Here is a 12500-nt window from a genome sequence, read left to right as displayed (position 1 = left end):
AAGAGGAGGAGGAGGAAGAGAAGGAAGAGGAGGAGGAGTGTAAGGAAAATAAAGCGGAGGAAGAGGAGGAGAAGTCTAAGGAAAAGAAAGCGGAGGAAGAAGAGGAAGAGGAGGAGGAATAGGAGGAGGAGTCTAAGGAAAAGAAAGCGGAAGAAGAGGAGGAAGAGGAGGAGGAGGAGGAATAGGAAGAAGAGTAAGGAAAAGAAAGAGGAGGAGGAGGAGAAGGAGGACGTGAATCTAGGTGAAGAAGAGCAGGAGGATGGAGAGGAGAATGAAGTTTAAGATGAGGAATAGGATGAGGATTGGGGTTAGGATTAGGATTAGGTGGAGGAATTTGGGGAGGAGAAGGAAGATTACGATGAAGCTAAGTATCAGGATTAGAAATAGGATTTGGATTAAGATTGGGATCAAGGTTAGAAAAAGGCGGAGAAGAAAGAAGAGAAAATGGAAGATAAAGAAGACGGAGAGGAGGAGGGGTAGTAGGAAGAGGAGGAAGGGGAGAAGGGAGAAGAGGAGGAGGAGGAAGGGGAGAAGTAAGAGCAACGGTAGTAGCAGAAGGTAAAGAAGGAGACGGAGAAATAAAGAAGAGGAAGAAGAAGAAGAAGATGATGATGAAAGAGGAGTAGAAGGAGGAAGAGGAGCAGAAAGAGGAAGGGAAGGAGTAGGAGAAAGAGCTTGGGGATTAAAAGGAGGAAGAAGAGGAGGAGAAAGAGGAAGAGGAATAGGGAGTAGGAGGAGGAGTAAAAGCAGGAGGAGGAAGAGAAGGAGCAGAATGAAGAAGACGAGGAGGAAGAGAAAGAGGAAGGGAAGGTGTAGGGGGTAGGAGGAGGAGCATAAGAAGAAAGAGGAGGATGAGAAGAAGCGGAATGAAGAGGAGGAGGAGAAGGAAGAATTAAGTGAAAGGGGAGGGGAGTTAATGAAGAAGAAGGAAGAGGGGAGAACGAGGGGAGAGGAAGGGCGTATAGTTGGGGGAGAGGACGAGAAGAGGAAGAAGAAGGAAGAGCAGAGGGGAAGAAAAAGAAAAAAGAAGGAGAAAGAGAAAAAGAGAGAAGAGGGAGGAGAAGGTGGTGATGAAGGAGAAGGAAGAGGAAGAAGAAGGAAGAGCAAAGGGGAAGGAGGAGGAGGAGGAAGAAGAAGGAAGAGAAGAGGGGAAGAAGAAGAAGAAAGAGAAAAAGAGAAAAGAGGAAGGAGAAGGTGGTGGTGGACGAGGAAAAGGAGAAGGAGAAGGAGAGGAAAGAGCGAAATGAAGAGAAGAAAATAGGAATAAAAAGAGAAGAATTTGAAGGAGAAGAGAAAAGATGAAGAAACAAGAGGAGAAACGGAGGGAAAGGGTTAGGAGGAGAGGCTGAGAAGGAAAAGAAAGAAAAAAAGAAAAGAAAAGAAAAATATAAGAAAAATATGGGGCAGTAGAAGAGAATAAGAATAAGAAACAGAGAAAGAAAACAAAGATGGAGAGGAAGACGACTTAAGAAGAGGAAGAGAACAAACAAGAAAACAAAGAAAAAATGAAGAAAACGAAAGGAGACGAGGTGAAGCTGGAGAATAGCAAAAACAGAGAATGATGGTAAGGATGAAAAGAAATGGAAGAAGAGGAAGAGAAAGAAAAAGTAAAGGAGAAAATATTACCAAAAAAAATACAGATACGAGTACTGAGGAGAAGGAAGAAAAGGAGGAGGTGAAGGAGGAAGACGAGGAAGAAGAGGAGTAGGAGGAGGAGGTGAAAGAAAAGGTGGAGCGGAGGAGAACTAAAGTGGGAGGAGATCGAGGAGAAAGAGGAGAAAGAAGAGTGAGAGGAGGAGAAATGGTACAAGGAGGTGAGGAGGAAGATGAAGAAGAGGAGGATGAGGATGAGGAAGATGAAGAGGAAGAAGAGGAGGAAGAGAAAGAAGAGGACGATGAGGAGGAACAGGAGGAAAAGGAAGAAGCGGTGAAGATGAGGAAGTGGAAGAAGAGGAGAAAGAGGAGGAAGAAGAGGAGATGCCAAATAAAATACGAAAACCACAAAAGTCCGTAAAACTAAGGAAATAAATAAAAAAGAGTGAGAAAGAGAGAGAGAGAGAGAGATATCAGCGGGCACCCACACTCGAATCCAGGGCAAACGCGTTCCCGCTTCAAAGGGGAGAAGAGAGGAAGATGGATGATAGACAGGAGAGAGAGAGAACTCGAACAACTGAAATCTATGGAAAGCGAAAGCAAAGGGAGAGGGGGAAGAAGGCGGGAAGGAAGGAAGGAGATGGAGGAAGGAGGGGAGAGGAACATGAGAATAAGGGCAGGAAGAAGAAGAGGAGGAGGAGAGTAGAAAGAAGATAAGAGTAAAACTGGAAGGAGAAGAAGGAGGAAATGGAGGAGAAGAAGGAAAGGGGAAGGATAACAATAGAAGAAGAAGAAAGTGGAGGAGGAGGAGGAGGAGAGGGAGGAGGAGGAGGAGAAGGAGGAGGAGGAATTGTAAGAGGAGAAAGAGGAAGAGTAATAGAAGGTGGAGGAGGAAGTAAAGTAGAGGGAACAGAGAAAATAAAAAGAGATAGAAGAGGAGAGGAGAGAGTGGACCAAAAGAAAGTATTGAGAAAGGAAGAATACCAAGAGACGAGAAGAAAATAAAAGAAGAAGAAAAAGAGGAGGTGGAAGAGAAGAAGACAAGGACAAGGAGGCGGAAAAGGGGAAGAGGGGGAATTAGGAGGAGGAGGAGGAGGTGAAAATGAAGAGGACAAGGACAAGGAGGCGGAAAAGGGGAAGAGGAGGGTTTAGGAGGAGGAGGAAGTTGAAAAGAAGACAAGGACAAGGAAGAGGAAAAGGGGGGAGAGGGGGAAGTAGGAGGAGGAGGAGGTGGAGAAGAAGAAGACAAGGACAAGGAAGAGGAAAAGAAGAGGAGGAGGAGGTGGAAAGGAAGAAGACAAGGACAAGGATGCGGAAAAGGGGAAGAGGAGGAATTAGGAGGAGGAGGAGGAGGATACAAGGAGAAGGAGGCGGAAAAGGGAGAGAGGAAGAATTAGGTGGAGGAGATGAAAACGGAGAGGACAATGACAAGGAGGAGAGGAGGAATTAGGAGGAGGAGGAGGAGGTGTAAAAGAAGAAGACAAGGACAAGGAGGTTGAAAAGGGGGAAGAGGAGGAATTAGGAAGAGAAAGAAAAGTATTGGACGAGAAAGAGGAGGTGAAACGGGGAAAGGGAGGAGTCTGGTTGGAAAAGATATAAAGTAGGTAAAGGAATAGAAAGAGGAGAAATAAAGAGGGAATGAGGAGGGGGAGCCGAATCAGAGTTAAAAAAAAAGAGAGAGAGAGAGAGAGAGAGAGAGAAAGTGGAAGAAAAAGCAAAAGGGGGGAAGGTAAAGAAAAGAAAGAAAGAAAGAAAGAAAGAATGATGCGATAAAAGGAAGAAAGAATGTCTGCCTGACATGATAGCGGAGGAAAGAGAGAGAGAGAGAAGATTCGAAGAGCAGGGGAGAGAGAGAGAGAGAGAGCAGAAGAGGAAGGTAATAGAGAAAGGATAGGGAGAGAAGGGAAAAGAAGGAGAGACAAAGTAGAGAGAGAGAGAGAATTCGAAGAGTAGGAGAGGGAAAAGAGAGAGAGAGAGAGAGAGCAGAAGAGGAAAGTAATAGAGAAAGGATAGGGGAAGAAGGGAAAGGGAAGAGAGACAAAGTAGAAAAAGAAGAGGAAAAGAGAGAGAGAGTGAGAGAGAAAAAAAGAGAAAGGACTGGAGATGGAAGGTAAGAGGACAAAGAGAAGGAAGGACAACGATAGGAAGAAAAAAAGAAAAGAAAAGAAATATAAGAAAAAAATAGAAACGAATGGGAACGGTTGAGTAGAAAGTGAAATTATTGGAAATGTAGAAAAGGAAAAGAAAGAAAGAGAGAGAAAAAGTAGATAGATCCAGCAGAGAAACACAAAAGCCGTCCCAGGTACAGACAGACAGACAGGCAGACAGACAGGCTGGCAGGCAGGTAGGTAGGTAGGAAGGAAAGTAGACAGGCGTGCGAACATGCAAAGAGACAGACAGGTAGATAGGTATGCAATATGCAAACAGACAGATAGACAAGCCTAGGAAAGAGAGAGAGCGGGGGAGAGAGAGTGAGAGAGAGGGGGGAGGGAAAGAGAGAGGGAAAGGGAGAGAGAGAGAGGTAAAGGGAGAGAAAGAGAGAGAGAGGGGTGGAGAAGGGAAAGAGAGAGGGAAAGGGAGAGAAGGGGAGGGAAAGAGAGAGGGAAAGGGGGAGAGAGAGAGGTAAAGAGAGAGAAAGAGAGAGAGAGAGGGGTGGGGAAGGGAAAGAGAGAGGGAAAGGGAGAGAAAGAGAGAGAGAGCGAGAGAGAAAGGGGGAAGGGAGAGAGAGGGAGAGGGGGAAGTGAGAGAGAGAGACACAGAGAGAGAGAGGCGGGAAAGAGAGGGAAAGAGACAGAGCAGGAGAAAGGGGGGGGGTGGAAGAAGAAGCAAGAAGGAGAAGAGGAAGGAACGAGAGACGGGGGTGGGGGTGGGGAAAGAAAGGGAAGGGAGAAAAACAAAATCGAGTAAAAAAAAAAAAAAAAAAAAATCGGCGAGAGAAAACGGTCCGATAAGGGAATGAACCGAAGCAAAAGAGGAAAGTTATTTGCAAAGGAATCGGAAGAGAGGAATAATAAAAACATCAAAGCCAGACAAAGGGACGGAAGGGGGAAAAGTTGTAAAAAGGAGAATGAGTGCATGGAAAGGGGAAGATGGAGGAGGAGGAGGAGGAAGAGGAGGAGGAGGAGAGGGAGGACAGGAACGGAAGAAACAAGCAGAGAGTGAGAAGGATATAGAGGAGGGTTGAGAATTGGAAGTAAGATAAAGAGAGGAGAGGAGGAGGAGGAGGTGAAAAAGGGTGTGGAAGAGGAGGAGAAGGTTGAGGAAGAGGAGAAGGAAGAGAAGTAGAAAAAAGGAAGATTAGGAGGAGGAAGGAGAGGAGAAAGTTGAGGAAGAGGAGAGGGTAGAGAAGCAGAAAAAGAAGGAAGATTAGGAGGAGGAAGAGGAGGAGAAGGTCGAAGAAGAGGAGAAGGAAGAGTGGTAGAAAAGAAGGAAGATTAGGAAGAGGAAGGAGAGGAGAAGAAAGGGGAGAAGAAGAGGGAAGAGGATTAGGAGAAAGAGGAAGAGTAAAAGGTGGAGGAAGAAAAGGAGAAGCAGAGGATGGAGGAAAAAGAAGTTGAGGAGGAAGAATAGTTGGAGGAGGAGGAAGAAAAGGAGGAGGAAGACAAAGATGAGGATGGAGGAGAAGGACGAGTAGGAATAGGAGGAGGAGGAGCATGAGAAAGAGAAGAAAGATAAGGAACAGGAAGAGAAGAAGGAGGAGGTGGAATAGGAAATGAGGATGAAGGAGAGAAAAGATGATAAAGAAGAGTAGTAGGTGTAGGAGAAGGGGGAATAGAAAAATGAACAGAAAGAAAGATAAGAAATATGATATCCCAGCATGAATTAGAATAAAAAAGGAGAAAGATAAGTACAAGAAACAGATAAAAACGAGGAGGCATAAAGGGGGAGGAAGAAGTAGAAAGAAGTAGAATAAGGAAGAGAAAGAGAAGGAGGAGAAAAGAAAAAGGTAAAAAGGAGGAAGGGGGAGATGTCACTGAACCGGAAGACAGGACACGAAACAAGGGGGGAAGGGGGGGAGGGGGGAGTGGAGGTGGAAGAGAAGAAGGAACCGTCCAAAGGGTCCAAAAGTCCCTTCGACGTGGACCCAACGTCCTGCACCACGTTTTCTTCCTGTAGATGCGGGTACCAACACACAGGGTCACTTGAGTTGGCACTATGGCGGAGCCTAACAGTGCATCCTCATCTTCTCCAGCTCTTGACACCTCAAACCCTCTATCATATCATTTCGCCAATGCACTGGGGTATTATGAAGCCCACAACCCATAACTACATAACAACCACTTGCCGCTGCTTTTGAACTTGGTAGTTACTATCTGGGAAACACAGCAACTAGACAACAACCACTTGTAACTATATTCTAACTACATAGTTACGATACGGGGAATTCTGTAACTGTGTAACTAAATAGAAAAATCCTGAACTACATAACTACCTTAGCTACTGCTAAACTGCGTAGTTTATATATATATGACAACCGCTTAGAGTTATTTCTTAACTACGTAGTTACTATCTAGAATACTCTGCAACTGCATAGCGACCTCTTATAGCCACCGTTTGTGAATAAAAAATAACTATGTAAGAAACTCCATCTCCTGTGGATAGAAACTACTTTTAGATACAAAGTAACTCCACACATGACTATGCAACTTTGCAAAACTGCGCAGAAAATTCTGGAAACTGTTTCCGAGGCCTGGGGAAATCACATCCGAACTTCCAGACTTTCTGGAGTCACATCTGGGCCACAGAGTTCTGCTATGTATGTTAGTAAATTTAAATTAATGGTCACAACGTTCTCCTATCGACGAACGCACTCGACGTCGACGCCATAAACTTTCATATGACTCACTCTACAACTCATCCACAAACTACATATCAGTAACATGATAATCGTTATATTCACTTTGCGAGTGTGAAAATACGTGATAGCCACATGCTGAGCCCCACAACCGCTTCATAAAGTCATAACTACGTGATGACTACATAACGACCTCCATCCGTGTGACGATCTCGTAATTACGTAACAACTCTACAAATTATTCTCAGGACTTAACGACATAAAATCTTTTATGTAACTTGTTCACGTGTTCATATCTACATACTTTTGCAGTTTGTGTGCCAACACAAAAGTACACAATAATTATACTGGTTCCTAACCCAGCGAAATTTTAACTCTTCAGTCCAAGGACTTTTCTGTGTTGCATAAAACCGTCATTGCCCCCTTTAAAATTGTCAAATTTGATCTCTCAATCACCAAAAGGTTCGGAATCTTCACACTCTATCCATATACCCATTATACGCTCTGTCCATATACCCAAAACCACACAAAAGTCTATACAGCCTCTCCACAACCTAAACTACATTACAGCCCGTTTACCCTCAGAAGGACTACCACAACCACAACCACCGTTACCATTTACGTCGTTGAGGGAGATGAGGCTGAAAACAGGATAGAATCGCCAAACCCCAGCCAGTGTGAATAAAACGAATATGACCAAATCGGAGCGAAAGAGCTCAAGTCCTGCTGACACTGCAACCACAATTACGTCATTACCAGCTAAACGCCCCGTGGCCACCACTGCAATTACCACCACCACCACCTCCCTCCCCACCACCACCCCCTCAGCCTCCACCGCCTCCTCTGTACCCACTACCTTCACCTCCTCCCACCACCTCCCTCTGTATCCCTTTCAGCTCCACCACTGTATCCACCACCACTCCACCATCAAAATCGTAACACACAAACACACACACACACACACACACAATCATATACTTGTATATGATATATATGTATATATATATATATACACATATATATACACACACACACACATATATATATATATATACATATTTATATATATATATACACACACACACATATATATATATATATATATATATATATATATATATGTGTGTGTGTGTGTGTGTGTGTGTGTGTGTTTGTGTGTGTATAATATATATACAGTATATATATATATATATGTATATATATATATATATATATATGTATGTAGATACACACACACATGTATATGTATATATATATATATATATATGTAGATACACACACACATGTATATATATATATATATATATACATATACATATATATATATATATATATATACTGTATATATATATATGTGTGTGTGTGTGTGTGTGTGTGTGTGTGTTTACACATCCCCCATATCAAGGTAGACAGTTACTGTTTGTAATATTGTGATGATGTAAAGAGCAGAGTGAAAATTTATCTCGGGCCTGCAGTGTGACAGCCCGCGGCGCTAACCACTACACCAGCAAGCCATGTGTGTGTGTGTGTGTGTGTGTGTGTGTGTGTGTGTGTGTGTGTGTGTGTGTGAATAAGTACGAGTGTTATGTGTGTGCGTGCGTTATCTCACCCCAGGCACTTGCATTCCGCGGCACTAATCATCACTTGAGATAAGAAAAAGAAGAAAAAAAGAAAAAAAGAAAGATGTCCAGGTGGCCCGGCCATGTGACCGGAGGGGCCAAGTCCATTTTAGAGGAGGGGGAAAAAAAATGACGGAAATGGTGAGAATAACGGAGATGATTTTAACACCAAAACCCGGAGGCTCTATCCACCCCTCCCCCTCCCTCCCTCCCTCTCCCTCCCTCCCGCTTTGCTCAAAGGACATCTGTCATCTTCTGCCAGGAAACAAAAAGTGCTCAAAGTGTGTCACCGTATTAGGTGGGTGGAGAGACTTAAATCACTCGACTGAGACACCCGTCACACTATTTTCTCGAGCGCGATCCGAGTGCAGAGCGGCGCTGCCTTCCCTTCTCGACAGAAAGCTTAAATGAACACGAACGTGATTAACTCTCTTTGGCATGATGAAGCACTTTGTACTCCATCAACATCATCAGCTCCTGGGCTAAAGCCGCGTTACCTTTAGTTGAATATAGTTCTCTGGCGTTAGCCTGAAGGAAGGCCGCAGTTATCGTAACTCAGAGGTTAAAAAAGTACAGTGGAAAAGATACAAAACGTATACGAAATTATTTGAAAAAATACATATATCTTTAGAACACGGAGATCGAAGATCTTACTCTAAAAATAAAAATAAATCTTAAGAACTGATACTATGGTATTCATTAATATTATCCAATCCAAATACGAAACAAGAAAATGAAATTTCAGTTCCGTGAGTTTACCATAAGGAAGGGTCAGCCTCCTAAATCGTAGAGTGAAATTAGGCACTGAACTTCCTCCTTGTTTAGTCGCTTGTGACACTGTGGGAACACACTATCTCAGAAACAAACAAACAAACAAACAAACACTCTTGCTGCACACATCTCCTAATGGAGCAGTTGTGGCCCACCATTGTGGCCCACGATGGAAACGAGCCGGGACCCCCGACATGGGACACTCTGGGCCACCGCGGGACCCCACAGGAGGGAGAGGGGGAGGGAGGGAGAAGGGGGGGAGTGGGGAAGGGGACCGAAAGTGCCACACAAACAAATGACAAACGATGCGACGCCTCCAAGAGAGACAAAGTGGAAACGAACGAGGTGCAATTGCTGGAGTGAATGGACAGGAGGAGGAGGAGGACGAGGAGGAGGAGGAGGTGGTGGAGGATGAGGGGTAGATGCAAATGAAAATGAAAAGGTGGAGGAGGGAAATGGAGGAGGAAAGGAGGAGGAAGAAGAGGTGGAGGAGGGAAAGGAGGAGGAAGAAGAGAATTAGTAAGGGAGGAGAAGGAACAGGAGGAAGAGTAGGAGGAAGAGACGAGGAGGAGGATTAGGGGAGGAGACGGTAGGAGAGGAAGAGGAGGAGACAAGGGATGAGTAGAAGATAGGAGAGGAAGAAGAAGAGAAGTAGGAAGCGGGAATAGGCGAGAAAGAAGTAGTAGGAGGAGGAGGAGGACAAAGAATAAGAGGAAGGGAAAAGACAAAAAAGGTGAGGAGCATACGCCAGGAAGCGCGTGGCTGCGGCCGAAGCCGTCACCCTTTTACCCTCTGCGCTTCTTTGACTGTTGGGACAGGTAACATTCACTGCTGATAACTGGAGAGCAGTGTGGGACTCAAACATGGGACTCAGGAGATACGAGACCCGTACGCTTCCGATTGCTCAACCAATACACACAGTGCGCCAAATGTGAATACAGGAATACAATGCAAAGGGGAACAAAAGAAGAAGAAGAAGAAGATGTAGAAGAAGAAGAAGAAGAAGAAAAAGAAAAAGAAGAAAAAGACGTAGTAAAAGAAGAAGAGAAGAAGAAGAAGAAGAAGAAGAAAAAAAAAAGAAGAAGAAAAAGAAAAAGAAGTAGCAAAAGAAGAAGAGAAGGAAGAAGAAGATGTAGAAGAAGTAGTAGAAGAAGAAGAAGAAGAAATAAGAAGAAGATGTAGAAGAAGAAGAAGAAAAAGTAGTAGAAGAAGAAGAGGAGGAAGAAGAAGAAGAAGAAGAAGAAGAAGAAGAAGAAGAAGAAGAAGAAGAAGGAGAAAAAGGAGAAGAAAAAGAAGAAGAAGAAGAAGAAGAAGAAGAAGAGGAGGAGAAAGAAGAAGAAGAAGAAGAAGGTCAAGAAGAAGAAGAAGGTCAAGAAGAAGAAGAAAAAGAAGAAATAGAAGAGGAAGAAGAAGAAGAAGAAGAAGAAGATAAGGAAGAAGAAGAACAAGAAGACGAAGGAAAAATTAAACGTAAAAGAAAATAGCAATGGGAGAGTAAAAGAGGAGGCATAGGAAGAGGAAGAGAGGGAAGGGAGAGCGAGAAGGAGCAACGGGGGTAATTCATGACTGCTGTTGACATGATTAGAACCATTTCACTGCACACACAACATATTGACACAGACGCAAAGCAAACCCGGGTAATGATGGACACACCATGAGCACAAGGAGGCTGACAGGCATGAAGAAGACAAAGGGGGGGGGGGCATGAAAAAAAAGGCATCCCAGCGACTCTGTGTACACAAACTGTCGACACACACGTATAAATACGTAAAGGGATAAATACCCAAATGAGGGTTCATATAATACAGAGAGCATACAGACACACACGATGCCCTTCCCCCCCTTCCCTCCCTCTCTCTCTCTCTCTCTCTCTCTCTCTCTCTCTCTCTCTCTCTCTCTCTCTCTCTCTCTCTCTCTCTCTCTCTCTCTCTCTCTCTCTCTCTCTCTCTCTCTCCCTGCTCTCCTTCTTCCTACTCTCCCTTCCCCCTTCTCCTTTTCCAGTTCCTGTTCTATCGTTTTCTCTCTCTGTTTTTTTTCTCCTTTTTTTCTCGCTGTCTCTTTATCTCTTTCTGTCTCTCTACTTGTCTCTGTCTCTGCCTATGTCTTTCTCTCTCACACGCGCGCGCGTGAGCACACACACACACACACACACACACACACACACACACACACACACACAGAGAGAGAGAGAGAGAGAGAGAGAGAGAGGAGACAAAAATTTATACTTGGTACTGCGAGAGCACAAAAACAGAAAGAAAGAAAATATGAAAAAGAAAAGAAAAGAGAGAGGCCACCAACTCGACCACCCGCGGGCACTAACAAGTCCGAAAGGCGAGCAGGCCTACGCAGTCAGCGGGCCACACACAACTGCCCGACACTCAAAAAAAAAAAAAAAAAAAAGAGCCCTTCAACTGAACAAAATCTCTTGACTTTTCCTATGATCGCGAGGTTGCCCGATCTGACTGGCTCCAACGCATTGAATCAAGGGGACATTTTCTCTGATAATCAGAAGAATGTGGACTTTTGTATTTGTCAGAAGAGAATCAATAAGGACGTTGTTTATTATGAATGAAGCTGTACAGCCTGGTGAGGTACTTTACAGACTCTATTCTGATTGACGCCGTTCAGTCTAATTTGCTTATGAGGAAAACAAAAACCCGATGAAATAGGATTTTGATCTCTCAAGATCCACCCCATCTCTCCCCTCATCCCCCACTCCCCTCAACCTCTCCCCCTCCCCCTCCCTCCACTCCCTTCAACTCTCTACCCCTCCCCCTCCCTCCCCTCCCCTCACCCTCCCCTCTCCTCTCGAGTCCTCTCCTTAAAGGGAATAAAAAACATTCAGGAGTTAACAAGATCGAAATATGTTAATTGCGCCATCTGGGTGAAGGAGTTACCAGAGGACTGAACTGATAGGAGTCGGCGATGAGTGAATTGGACACGCCAGAAGACGACGACGACGATCTCGCCCTAGAAGCGGAGTACTTTACGAATTTCGATTTGACTAGTGTCAAATGATTTCATTCAGATGTTTAGACAAAGGCCTGGGAATTCTATTCAGGATGGAGGTAACCCTTCGGCGAAATGAGACGATTCTTTAAGAAATAATTATTTCTGATTTCCTTGTCGGTTACCAGTGACTGCCACAGGACATGGCTCTCCAATACAGCGGGTAATGGCTGCAGCAACAGGAAAGAGTCCTCTGACGCAATGTCCTTCCTTTTTGGTGTGTCTATGACTCACCACGGCCTTAGAACACGTGTCGGACTCGTCATCGACAGCTGTTACCCACTTGGAGGAGAGCTCAGCTCTCACATAGGGGCTGATCTATGAATAATGCTGTAGACTTAGACACACATACCCCTAACTCATTGCCCACCAGAGTTGGACTGCCGACCTGCAATGCTATGATGTTTTATAGGCTTGGGTGGGGACTCAACTCAGACCCCTGAGTTAGCAGTCGAGCACGGTACCACTACACCAGCAATCTGTGATTGTGTGCGTGTGTGTGTGTGTGAGAGAGGGGGGGAGAGAAAGAGAGGGGAGAGAGAGAGAGAGAGCGAAAGAATGTGTGTTAGAAATAATACATACTCAGAATCTTTTTTAAAAGATAATTTAGAAAAGACGTATCGGAACAATATTTATTCAGATATTTGCATTTTGTCATTCAAACCTTGTTTACTGACGAGCAGAATAGAATTATATGCGATCAGATAATTTTA

At 44.3% G+C, this 12500-nt stretch overlaps 1 protein-coding gene across 1 annotated transcript in view; it reads right to left on the bottom strand.

Annotated features, from left to right (window-relative positions):
- LOC143018542 (fibroblast growth factor receptor-like 1) overlaps nt 1–12500 on the bottom strand; it is a 307326-nt gene that overhangs the window by 33310 nt on the left and 261516 nt on the right. The gene's annotated exons all lie outside the window — the stretch shown is intronic.

Source organism: Oratosquilla oratoria, chromosome 35 (assembly GCF_046742065.1).
Source record: "Oratosquilla oratoria isolate Oo_2021 chromosome 35, ASM4674206v1, whole genome shotgun sequence".
In the NCBI taxonomy this organism is placed as follows: Eukaryota; Metazoa; Arthropoda; class Malacostraca; order Stomatopoda; family Squillidae; genus Oratosquilla; species Oratosquilla oratoria.
The sequence above is the reverse complement of the archived record's forward strand: the minus strand, read 5'-3'. Positions and strand labels throughout refer to the sequence as shown.